This window comes from Zootermopsis nevadensis, unplaced genomic scaffold (assembly GCF_977971745.1).
Source record: "Zootermopsis nevadensis isolate Lab colony 2312 unplaced genomic scaffold, Znev_1.0 Znev_ptg000288l, whole genome shotgun sequence".
Lineage (NCBI taxonomy): Eukaryota > Metazoa > Arthropoda > Insecta > Blattodea > Termopsidae > Zootermopsis > Zootermopsis nevadensis.
Window position 1 is genome coordinate 1 of NW_028259413.1, and position 6224 is coordinate 6224.

The following is a 6224-nucleotide window of genomic DNA, read 5'->3' on the forward strand; positions in this document are numbered from 1 at the left end:
GTGCCAGTTTTTCTAACAAAATCTGACTGGGTCAAGAGAACTTCAGTTTGGACATTACGGCATGGAATAAGAATCTGGGAAGATGTGGCATAAGTGACATTTGCAAGTCTTCCATGCACTGGAGACACAATGCCCCTGAACCTTGTTCCTACCAGGCTGTCATTCAGGAGTCCAACCGATGCATATTGAACTCAGACCTGACAAACTAAATGCATTAGCACATTTACAATATCTCGATAATTTTATAACCTAGCATTCATGTTATGTAAATTCTTCATGTACCACACAGAATTAACAGTTTAAACTAATATGGAGGCCCATGATTCTTGCAATATTTATAAAACACACCTTCCACTAAATTCTGGTCATGTGATGGGGTTTGGTAAGTAAAGTAAAGTTTGTCCTGCTATACGCCATGTAGGCGCTTCGGTGGAGAGACGGTATAGCTCCTCTCTTCCTTGACCTCGGCACTAGATGGGGGGTGTGTGGTCAGCATCACGCTCCGGTCGGCTTTACCTCCGGGAAAGGACCCCCGGTACCCATTGTAGAGGAGGCTGGGTGGACCCCAGAGGCTAGAGGAAAAATCCTCTGCCCCCGTCGGGGATCGAACCCCGGTCGTCCAGCCCGTAGCTAGTCACTATACTGACTGAGCTATCCAAAAAAACATAATTATCACCTTGGTTTCAGACTCATTCTTTCTCCTCTTCATGTTATGTTCATCCAGAAATTTTTTCTCATTTCTTTAACAGAGTCCTCTGAGTGAACATCAACCTTTACACAGTGGAGAGAGTCCATATGCATGTAATGTGTGCAAAAAATCATTTCGTCAAAATGGTGGTCTCAGGACACATCAAGTCACGCACAGTGGAGAGAGTCCATATGCATGTAATGTGTGCAGTAAATCATTTCACTCAGAGGGGTCATATGAAGAGACATCAAAGTATATATCATTGAGACTGTTCTTATGTGTGATGAATGATCAGTGCATACGTAGTACATAGTATCCTAAATCCTATGACATGTAAGCTATTTTCCTGCCCTGAGATTCTGAATAAATGTCAACTCGTGCAGAGAATATGTTCCGATACTGGAGTAACGTCTTACCTGTTCACACAAAACAGAAGATATATTTGGGGAAAAAAAAAGATTGGCAAAAATAAACAGCTTTAAGGGTTTCAGTGAAAGTTCTGTAAGTTCTTTAGAACTATGAAACTAATATATTCATCTCAGCTTATTTGGCATGCTCTTCCAATCCTCTTTGCCTACTAAATATGAGTAGTTAGCTTAGTCCAGGAATTCTCAAATGATGTTTCATTTCGTTTTATCCTCAGCAGCAACATTTGTATATAGGCTAAGTGAGTATTTGTTTTGTGACTTTTTAATTTCTGTATTCAGTGATAGTTAATAGCAGCAAGTGGTATTGTGTGCCTTACTGAAGGAGTCAGTAATTGTCAACTGAAAACGGTCGTCTTATACCGAAGGGATTAGGAGATGTTACGTACGATGGGGAAAGTGTTATAATTTCCCAGCCCACCACTGACATAACGATGTAAACTAGCAAACAAGTAACAATATTACCTGACGTTGACGTAATCTGACAGAATCCACCAATAAATAGCCTCTGCTGCATGAGTCCCTTGAAACTTGTTTTCTGCAGGAATCAGGGCAAAGCACCACAGAGGTCAAGATGAAAACTGCAAAAAAAAAGTCAAAATTTTTTAGCACGAAAAAATTTGTTTCAAAACTGCGAAATTAATCAGGTATAAAAAACAATTTTACAACGTACTGTGACAAATCTATCTCATCTGACCTCAACAAGATCCACAAATGTTAAAGCATCCATTCCAGACAATCACCGCTGAATACCACAGTCGAGCTATAAGAAACAGGATTCATTTTTGATGCAACACTAATTCATTCAAAACATAACAGAAAAATCTTAATAACAGACTCCATGCAGCAGAGTTCTTGACAGTCATCAAGGAATTCCCAGTCTTTCATTGAACCCTAAGTTTCATTATCATGTTCACAGCTTGAGACACTCGAATCAAATACACACACTTTAGAAATCTCGAAAAAAGACTTTTAAAACAAATGCTAGGTCGGAGAAAACATAACATTAATCTATTTTAAGGGATATATTTTGTTTCATTTACGATTCATTAAGGTTACAAGAACAAGAAATAAAATTCTAGCTGGAATATTGCATGGAAGCGAGCACGCGGAAAATTTCCACTTAAAGCCGTCGTGCACAGTTAATCTACAAAATTTTTATAAACAAGGTTATACGAGAAATTCAGATTACACATCATGATATAAACTTAAATATTGCTCACAAATCAAACTGTGCGAAACACGAAGTATTTAAACATACCATAATCTTCTTTCCTTTATACTCCAACATAATACACGATCGCCCAACCTCCTGACCGGCTCCCCTGAAAAAGAAGTGAGGTTAGGATCGAATATTTCCGAAAAACCAATATTATTCTAACTTATAGCTAGTGTAAGATAACAGCATTAACATACAAAGGACGTACTTGGGACTCGGGCTTTCTTTTAGTCGACATATTTCGCCTTACGTTTCAAACCAACAACGTAGAACACACAATTTACAAACTCAATTGCTCAATGCAAAATGGGCATACAGTACAGAGTATAGAAGTTCGTAAACAATCACGAGGTACTGTAACCTGTACGAAAGACTTTCTAATGGAACGTCTGAAGAAAATCTACTCCCTCCCAAACCTGCTCCACAGTCCAGGTATTTCTTCTTTCAATTGTATGCTTTTCTTGACTGTTACGAAATGTATATGTTAATCTCTGTGTACAGAAAACCACTTTACAGCAGTTCTTATATTATGAGAAGAACACCAGATTCATAAGGAACCACTAAAGTAGACTCATGATGTAATTTATGTTCTTGACAACCAAATACGGTGCTTATGCAATTACAATCGCGGTGCCCGAATTTATAACTTGTGTTGGGCAAGGCCGTGGTTTAGGCAACACGGAGTTTTCCTCCGTGGCATCCCAACAATTACTCACAGAACAACAACACAGAAGAAGGCAATGGCAAACCACTTCTGGATCATCTGCCAAGAACGTATATGAACAGGTCCCAGTCCGAGAAAAGGAAGGAAGGATCCTGTTCATATGGACCTGTCGTCAGACAGAACACTAAATAATAATAAGATGAGGTGGTCTAGCGGTTAGAACTCTGGCCTTGTAATCCTGGGGTCTCGGGTTCGAATTTATAACTTGTGTTGGGCAAGGCCATGGTCTAGGCAACACGGAGTTTTCCTCTGTGGCATCCCAACAATTACTCCATTCACACACAGAAGAAGGCAATGGCAAACCACTTCTGGATCATCTGCCAAGAACGTATATGAACAGGTCCCAGTCCGAGAAAAGGAAGGAAGGATCCTGTTCATATGGACCTGTCGTCAGACAGAACACTACAAATAAAATACAGACGGATTAAAACAAATAATTAATATAATATTCACAATATGACGCAATTACACTATCTTATCAGACGTACGCCGCTTTCGCACTACGAAAACTCTTTTATAGAAGCTTAGCAGCAAAGAGACGTGAAAACTAAGCGAAAGGATTCATAATTCATATGACAGCCAAACAGAGGATGCGTGATATTAAAATATGACGAGAATCGAACTCGAGCCGGAGAGAAGGAAAATACGTCCCCGTGACAGAATCTAAAAATGTGAAAATCAGCGCTTCTTGTGTCTACGTGCTCTTTCGGTCGACTCTCAAGAGTCCATGTGCGTTGTTTGATCTTAGTTTACGAAAAAGATCAAGATGGCTGCCTCCATCATCAAGGCGATGAGATTCAAGGTCAACATAATTTAACCTCGCCCTGGATATCTATATTAACGTCTATACTTGAGCTTAACACACGCGGTTCAATTTGTTTGTACGAATGATTTATCATTTATTGGTTTCATTGACATAGAAATGTTAATTTTCACCGGAATTAATTTCATCCTGACTAGAGTAATTTTGTTGCTACTCTGTGCTGTGTAATCTGAGCACTTACGTGAATTAAGAATAAGCAACGAATCCGATTAGTTTAATTTCATGTTAATATTTTTGCTGTTTCTAAATGATTACAATAAACTTTCAGCCCTTCTCAACTCTTTAAATCCCAGTGGTAAATGTATATACCATCTGCTTTAATAATAACTATCTTAATTTTGTATTTATGGATATCATATGATTCTCACTTTAACCCTTTGAAGCCGAAGATCGTCTGAATATTATTTAAGAATTCAGTCCGTACCGCGAAGAAAACACTACACCTCACCATTACGAAAATCAGCTGGTTAACCCTTTGAAGCCGAAGATCGTCTGAATATTATTTACGAATCCAGACCGTACCGCGAAGAAAACACTTCACCTCACCATTAGAAGTCGAATCAGGCGGTACCACGTAAGATTTAACAAAAGAACATCCCGGTCAAAGCCTTAAACATAAAAATAAACTTTGTGGGATTTGAGGTTCTGACGGAGTTGGGTTGTCAAGCCTCTGGGGCTTGTTGGTAGATACCAATGTTTCGGAGGATCTGTTGCTTCTATCCGCAGGTCTGAAGAACTGTGAGCCCAAGCCCACATGGTGTCCAAACTCTTCTGTTATTTACCTGTACTCCGATCTTAATCTGTATGTGACAGGATTTAATCTTGTACGATGGACAGATACATCTTTCAGCTCTGTGTATGTGGACGATACTTTTTGGCTTCATCCACACACGTGCTTAATTCTCTAGCTAAGATTACAGATGCTTACAAATAAGAGAAATTCAGACCTCGGTTTATTTTATTTAATTGTTTTATTTTTTATATTCGACTTTAATGACTTTGACTGCAAGATAAACCAGTTACGCGGGAGCAGCGTGTTCGAGATTCAATAATACGTGAGGATGATGTTCATGCCCTGATCCGGGTAGAGAATCTGCCGTGTCAGATGGTTCTTGAATTATTATTTCCTGCTCGATGGAAACCCCGAACAGTTTGAAGCCCAAAATTTGTCGAAATAATATTCAAGAACGCAGTCTGTACCAGGAATGAAAGACAACACTTCACAGTTAAAAAGAGATCGGTAGTTAATGACAGTTTGTTACGAGAATCGAGAATATATATTTAAAGTTTTAAAATACATGATAGATCTGTTTTGTGTGAATTTCGGGGAAAAATATTAATGGGAGTCTATCAGCACGTTCAGTAGCCATAAATTGTAAGTGATTTATAGAAGTTTGTATTGTTCAATAAACCAGTTTCTGTGTATGGGCTTGTACACTTTTCTCTGATCCTTAATGTCAAAGCTCCTAAGGTATATTAGGTTTCCCATATTTTTCATTCAACATTTCAAGCTTTCGAGGCTCTTTAAGGTTTGATAATTGTGTTGGTTAATCAGAGCACTTGAAATACATTGTTTCTGTGTTCTAGTACCATAATGTCAGAAGAGATATAGTACATTGATCTGAATCATTAAAACAGAGATTCCTTTGAAACACAGGGAGTCAGAATGATGTTCATAAGAACATAAAACATGCTGATGATAGGAAACTTAAAACTGTTTGTCCACTTGGGTGCGAGCAGTGGTTGTCAGCTGACGTGCCACTGAGAGAAACGGACTTGTCTCCGGGAGAGCTGCGCCTAGATGCTACGTGTGTCGAGGGAGCGGGTCCCGGCTGGGAACCGGGGCCCTTGGCTAAAGGTTTCAGCGCGGTGGGGTGACCTTTAGTGGGGAGCGGTGCCGAGGAATCCAAACTTCTAACTCCCCAGAGACTAATCTTTCTCTGCCCTCCCAGCGCCTGGCCCAGAAGAGGAATGCCTTCTCGACACCAGGACACTATAGACCGGTCAGTTTAACCTCGGTGGTTTGCAAGCAAATGGAGCACGTTATAGCAGGGTATCTAAGGCAAGTCTGGGAAAGGAGTGAGTGGTTATATGAGGGTCAACATGGGTTTAGACCAGGGTACTCATGCGAAAGTCAAGTAGTCACGGTTTGTCAAGATGTTGCTGATTCATTGGACGAGGGAATCAGGACTGATGCGGTTATAATAGATTTCTCAAAGGCATTCGTATTAGTCCCACACGATAGGCTGATTACAAAAATTGCTGCAACCGGTGTGGACTTGAGGGTAGTGTTATGGGTAAAGGAATTTCTCTTAGGACGTTCGCAAAGAGTAAGAGTGGAAGGA

The 6224-nt window shown here is 39.8% G+C and overlaps 1 long non-coding RNA gene across 3 annotated transcripts; it reads right to left on the bottom strand.

Annotated features, from left to right (window-relative positions):
* Positions 1–8: 8 nt before the first annotated feature.
* On the bottom strand, positions 9–6224 carry LOC147870388 (uncharacterized). Of its 3 annotated transcripts, none has more exons than XR_015533475.1 (5): positions 2541–6224; positions 2375–2438; positions 1579–1694; positions 677–1104; positions 9–197 (listed from the first exon to the last, which is right to left on the bottom strand). It is a non-coding gene; the product is annotated as an uncharacterized LOC147870388 (long non-coding RNA). The 3 variants fall into 3 exon arrangements; XR_015533474.1 differs by lacking the exon at positions 2541–6224 and adding an exon at positions 1811–1876 and having other exon boundaries at positions 2375–2531; XR_015533473.1 differs by lacking the exon at positions 2541–6224 and having other exon boundaries at positions 2375–2531.